We start from the raw sequence: 6,469 nt of genomic DNA, 5'->3' as shown, positions 1-6,469 counted from the left end.
AGGATCTACTTCTGGTGGGAGGGAAGCAAGCCTGGAATTGGGAACAAATGTGGTAAATAATCCTCAGTAGGAACTAATGTCTTTTATTATTTATTTTTAAAACATTCTTTATGTTTTGGCAAAGGCGCAGGGGACAGGGACTTCGATGGTTGTGTACCAGGGATGGAAGGTTCTCTTAATGGTGGAGATCTAAAGAACTTAAGGTCTCCAGTCCCAAAAGGGACCCCTTCCTATCTGGAGGTTGACATCCCAAACTCTATGGATTAAAACACGTCCTTTCAGTGTGAGCGCTGTTAAAACTCAGATTCCCCTGCTCTTAGTATGTCTGCAGCTAAGTTCTGCAGGAACTTACGGGCAGTGCCAACAGTCTCTATTTCCCAAAGAAAACATCAGATTCTCCAGCTTTGGAGACACATGGAAGGGTTGGAGTCCCCAGGCCCATGTGGATTCTATGCAACCCCCAGCCCTGTGTCTTAACTCACAATAAAAACTTAGCAGAACAGAAAAAAAAAATCTTCTCTTGAAATGAACTGAAGTTCTCAGCCTAAGAGTAGCCCCTCCATTGAACATCTGTGAAAACCTCAAAGGGTTTCAAAGAGTTGGAGTGTTACAGATCCAGGGCTGAATTATCTTGAGCTATCTCAGCCACTATAGTCACTAACTACCTCAGTACTTGACCTAACACCTCTCTATTGGGTAAATCCTTTTGGAATGTACTAGCAAACACCTAACTAACCTAAAGACTAAGAATGTTATCAGCCAGCATCTGAGGCCCATAGCAGGAATTTCCCCCGATTTGCTGTATTTATAATCTGCCTATTTGATGTTTCTGCCAATATACTTAAGAAGTGCCTTGGGGGCTGGTGAGATGGCTCAACAGTTAAGAGCACTTGCTGTGTCTGCAGAGGAGCTGGGTTTGGCTCTCAGCATCCACATTAGATGGCTCACAGTTGCCTGTGACTCCAGCTCCAGGAGCTCCAACACATTTTTCTGGCCTCCATGAAAATCTGCTCCTGCACGAGTGTGCATACACACACACACACACACACACACACACACACACACACACACACACAAACACACACACTATTTTTTAATTAAAATATTTTGGATGTATCTTGATATATGACTTCTGTAGCTGGAGAGTTTCTTAAAAATAAAATAAACACACAGACTCTTATATTATTTAAACTGTTTGGCCTAATGGCTCAGGCATCTAATTATCTAGTTCTTACATCTTAAATTAACCCATTTCTATAAATCTATACCTTGCCACATGGCTCATGGCTTACCAGTATCTTACATGTTGGTACTCATGGCGGCAGCTGGCAGCATCTCTCTGCCTCAGCCTTCCACTTTCCAGAATTCTCTTCTCTGCTTGTCCCACCTATACTTTCTGCCTGGCTATTGGCCAATCAGCATTTTATTTATACAGAGCGATATCCACAGCAGACTTTCTTTATTACTGTAAAGTTTTGTAAGCTTCTTGTATTTTCATAGGCATATCCTTCTTTAGGGTGGAAAAGTTTTCTTCTATGATTTTGTTGAGTATATTTTCTGTACCTTTTGACTGGGGTTCTCCTTCTTCTATTACTATTATTCTTATGTTTGGTCTTTTCATGGTGTCCCCGATTTCCTGAATGTTTTGTGTTAGGAATTTTTTAGATTTAACATTTTCCTTGACCGGTGAATCTATTTCTTCTCTTGTATCTTCAATGACTGAGATTCTCTCTTCCATCTCTTGCATTCTGTTGGTGATGCTTGCATCTGTAGTTCCCGTTCTTTTACCCAGATTTTCCATTTCCAGAATTCTCTCAGTTTGTGTTTTCTTTATTGCCTCTATTTTGATTTTCAGGTCTTGAACAGTTTCCTCCACCTGTTTGGTTTTTCTTGGCCTTCTTAGCATTCTTTAAGTAATTTATTGGTTTCCTCCATTTTTTTTTTTCTTTTCCTTCATTTAAGTTGGTTTTAAGGTCATTTTCTTGTGCTTCAGCTGCACTGGAATATTCAGGTCTTGCTGTCAGAGGACAGTTGGGCTCTGGTGGTACCATATTGCCCTGACTGTTGATGATAATATTACAGGGGTTTAGGCATCTGGGTTTGGGGTGATTATAGGTCTAGGTGCTGATTTCTGAGTTTGTCTTTGTTGAATGGGTGTTTTGTTCCTTGGTTTCTGTTTCCTCTTTGGTCTTCTGGTCTTTGTGGTCTAGATTTCTGGCAGCTGGTATGACCTCTGATCCAGTAGGGAGTCTCTGTCCAAGTCGGGGACTGGACGTCAGGTGGCTAGCTTGGCCTTTGGTGCAGCAGGCCGGGTTGGGGTGTCGGGGGAGCAGAGCAGTCTCTGCCGGAGTTGTGGGTGGGATATGGTGATGAGGACAGGAGTGGGCATTGGGGGCACTGAGTGAGTGGAGGAGGTCTGCTGGTGAGCCACCTACCTGTGGTAGCAGCAGGTGTGGTCTCTGGCCCAGCAAGGATTCCCTGCCTATCTGTTTTTCTGGCTTGCTCAGCCTGCACCAACTCTTCTGATTGGCTGATTGGCATGGCCTGCACCTAGCAGCAGAAGTCTGCTGGAGTTGAGGGTAAGGGCTCCACAGCAGGACAGGTGAGGTGTGGGGTGGGGGTTGGGGAACCGAATCTAGGGAGTGGGACAGTTCAACCAGCAGGTGGGTCACTCCTGTTACTATAAAGTCACCAAAAACACTTTCTGAAACTGTCTGTATTTTACAGTATTTGTGGTAACCCAAATCTGTGCTCCTAGGCCAGTGGTTCTCAACCTGTGGGTTGCAACCCCTTTGGAGGTCACGTATCAGATATTTACAATTATTAACAGACAAACCAGACACAAAATTACAGTTATGAAGTAATAAAATTAGTTAGAAAGTAGCAAAATTAGGGGCTGGGAGATGGCTCAGAGGTTAAGAGCACTGACTGCTCTTCCAGAAGTCCTGAGTTCAATACCCAGCAACCATATGGTGGCTCACAACCATTTGTAATAATAAGATCTGGTGCCCTCTTCTGGCCTGCAGTCATACATGCAGACAGAACACTGTATACATAATAAATAAATAAAATCTTAAAAAAAAAAAAAGAAGTAGCAAAATTGTAGTTATGAAGTAGTAACAAAATAATATTATGGTTGGGGGTCACCACAACATGAGGAACTGTATTAAAGGGTCGCAGCTTTAGGAAGGTTGAGGACCACTGTTAGGCCATGGTCATTCATGTAGCTCCAGAATCAACTATCTCCTATTTCTTTTGAGGTGGGAGCTGTGGTTTTTGTGTCCACAAAATTGACAAATTCAATTACGGTTGATATGAGACAATATTTGGGCTTTGCTATGCATGATCATGTGTTTGGGAAACACATTATTTTCTTTGTAATTGTTAGTTCAGGCGAGTAGATATTTTTGTTTTTCCTTTTCTGTTCTCTCCTTTTTTAGAAGGAGAAAGCTTTCGAGAAAGATTGATTTTTATTTATTTAAGCCTGCACGTTAGTATGAGCTTGGGTATGAGTGCCTGCAGAGCCCAGAAGAGGGTGCCAGATGCCCTGGAGGTGGAGTTGTGAACTGCCAGGCATGGGGGCTGGGAACTGAACACAGTTTCTCTGCTCGAGCAACACAAGGTTCTGATGATGACTCCAGCCCTCTCTCTTTTCTCTTAAAAAAATCTTTCTGGAGAAACATCTTTCCCATTCTCTACTGTCTATGTACTGCATACACAAACTCGTTCTGTAGACAGAATGAATGAAAGTATCAATGGATAAAGGACTCTGCAGACAGGCTAACACCCTGGCATTAGCTTCTGGCATCTCTAACAGGCCGCAAGCAGGGCCTCACGGAAGTGTCTGGTTCGTCTGCAAACGCAAAGTGTAAACTGGGAATAAGGAAACAAAGGCATTGCACTCCACAGAGCCCTAACTGGGGCAGCTGTGTCGCACAGTTCCTTCAAAACTCAGCGGTCTGTGTGGAAGAGGGGGCAGGCAGTGAGACTGCAGGAGCCAGAGGCGGGTGGATGACCACGAGGAAACAGTGCTTTCAGACACATAGGCCACATGCCCATGAATTCAGAGCCACTGTGACCGAGTGCACAAGACCCTCGTAAGCTCAAGCCAGGCAGAATCCCAGCTTGGAGAAAGGGGGTGGCCGTGAGGTCCCAACTCTAGCCAAGGAGCTATTGGCATTTGATTGCTGCTGGGAGGGGGAGAGCCAGGTGTCTCCCACTGACTTGGAGTATCCACCACACCTCATGTGGGCCCCCCATACAGGAGTAGTCAGCCTGCACAAACTGGACTTGACGGGGGAGGGGAGAGAAGGTGCTGGCCATGAAGAACATGAAGTTGAGTGGGTGGGTAGGGAGGTAGAGGAACAGGGGGATGAATATAATCAAGAATATGAAGCCAGGTGGTGGTGGCGCACACCTTTAATCCCTTGGGAGGCAGGAGCAGGTGGATCTCTGTGAGTTCGAGGCCAGCCTGGGCTACAGCGTGAGTTCCAGGAAAGGTGCAAAGCTACACAGAGAAATCATGTTTCAAAAAAAAAAAAAAAGAGTATGCATTATATGAAATTCTCCAAGAATTAATAAAAAAAAAAAAACCCATTTTTTAGAAAAAGGTATTACACTCCAGTCCTTTTTTACTTTCTGTGGGTGTGACTCATAGTGTGGACCAGAGGATTCTACTCACTCTCCCTTTCTAGAGCTTGAGCGAGCAGCAACTCAGAGAGCCCCACTTGCTCAAAGCCTCAAGGATGCTGGGCACGAAAGACCTCTTACCTCTCAGCTCACGATGCTCAATGGTCATCTTCAACTAGACTGGCACATGTCTGTGAGGGCATTTCCAGACAGGATTTGGGGAGAAGAGAAGGCCCACCCTGAGTACTGACGGTCCCAGTCCACAGCTGGGGTCCCAGCGTGAACAAAAAGTAAAAGGAGGCCGGCTGAGCACTGGCATTCACCTCCCTCCGCTTCCTGACTGCAGATGCCATGCAGCCCGCCTCCCACAATCACACTTTCCTGCCGTGATGGACTGTGCCCTCAAATTCCGAGCCCAGACACACCCTTCCTTCAAGTTGCTTCCGGTCAAGAGTTTTGTCAACGAAACGAGAAAAGTAAATAACACAGGACTAGTCTTTTCTTCCCCTCTCTCTTCTCTTAAAGAAATCTTTTGGAAAAGTTCTGGAAGGCAGAAACATCTTTTGTTTTCCTCCCCTTTCCCAGGTATACACCAAATACCCCAAATTTGGGTTCTTATCAGTCCCTGGCAACTTGTGTGCCCACATTAGAGTCAAAACAGAGCTCCATTCGCTGATACCAGCACACGGCACACTTCAACCCACTGTGCCTCTGCTTGGTCAGGAGATTTCAGCCTTTCAGAGAGGTCACCGCTGCCACGGACCCTAGAGACACACGTTCAAGGACCAGCCTTCCTGTCCGACCTGGAGGTTTGATTTCTACAGCCGGAAGCTCAGGCCACCTCACGAAGAATCAAACCACAGGACAGGAATCTGGCTTGGTCTGACTCCAGTGAGCAAATGCAGTATTTCTACCTGTCTGCCGGGATGCTATCTCAACATCGGGCGGCAGATTTTTCCCTTACTGTATTTGATAAATTTAATAAATCCTGCATTCATATATAAAGTCCCTTGGAAAGATAAATAGCACCTGAAGCTTATCTCCTACCACAGACACCAAAAAGCCACCTCTTCTTACTGAAAGTGAATGCAGCACAGTATTTCATGTGTACAGGGACAGGGTAACAGGGGTAGGGGGGGAGGTGGCGGGTGGGGATGGCGCTGCTTTGCAAATGAACTTGAAAGCACCAGCGAGTTCTTTAGGCTACAGGCTGAGGATGCCTCAGTCATTTCCAACACTGCAATATGCATGGATTGGGATTTCTGAAGCAGAAGAAAACCCCTGGGAACATCACTGTCTACCCCCTCATTTTAGAGATGTGCATAGATGAGAAATGGATTGCTCAAGGTCAGACAGCTGAAGTCACTAGGCCTGGCATGAGAGCCAGAAGCCCCAGGCCAGTTCCCTGTGTCCTGTCTAGTCTAGGCCATGAGGAAACAGCAAGGCCAGCCAGCTCTCTTCTGCTGGCCGTCTGGCTTCGCACAGCTTGCTTCTAAGCAGGGTCAGAAATAGTTCAATCATGACCAAAAAGGAGCAAGCAGGAAGGAAGGGAAAACTGGAGAAAAAGTCACCCAAGTCGGACCTGGTGTCATAATTACGTCATCCAAGGTACTCAAGAGAGCTGAGGTCGGAGGATTTCAAGTTCAAGGCCAGCTTGAGCAACTTGGTGAGATGTTGTCTCAAGAAAAGGGCTGGGTGTTGCTCAGTGCCACAGTCCTTGCCTAGACTGTGAAGCTCTCCATTTGGCTTATAGTGTCACACACACATAAGGAAGGAAGGAAGGAAGGAAGGAAGGAAGGAAGGAAGGAAGGAAGGAAGGAAGGAAGGAAGGAAGGAAGGA

The sequence above is a fragment of the Peromyscus leucopus genome, chromosome 12 (genome assembly GCF_004664715.2).
Source record: "Peromyscus leucopus breed LL Stock chromosome 12, UCI_PerLeu_2.1, whole genome shotgun sequence".
Lineage (NCBI taxonomy): Eukaryota > Metazoa > Chordata > Mammalia > Rodentia > Cricetidae > Peromyscus > Peromyscus leucopus.
The sequence above is the reverse complement of the archived record's forward strand: the minus strand, read 5'-3'. Positions refer to the sequence as shown.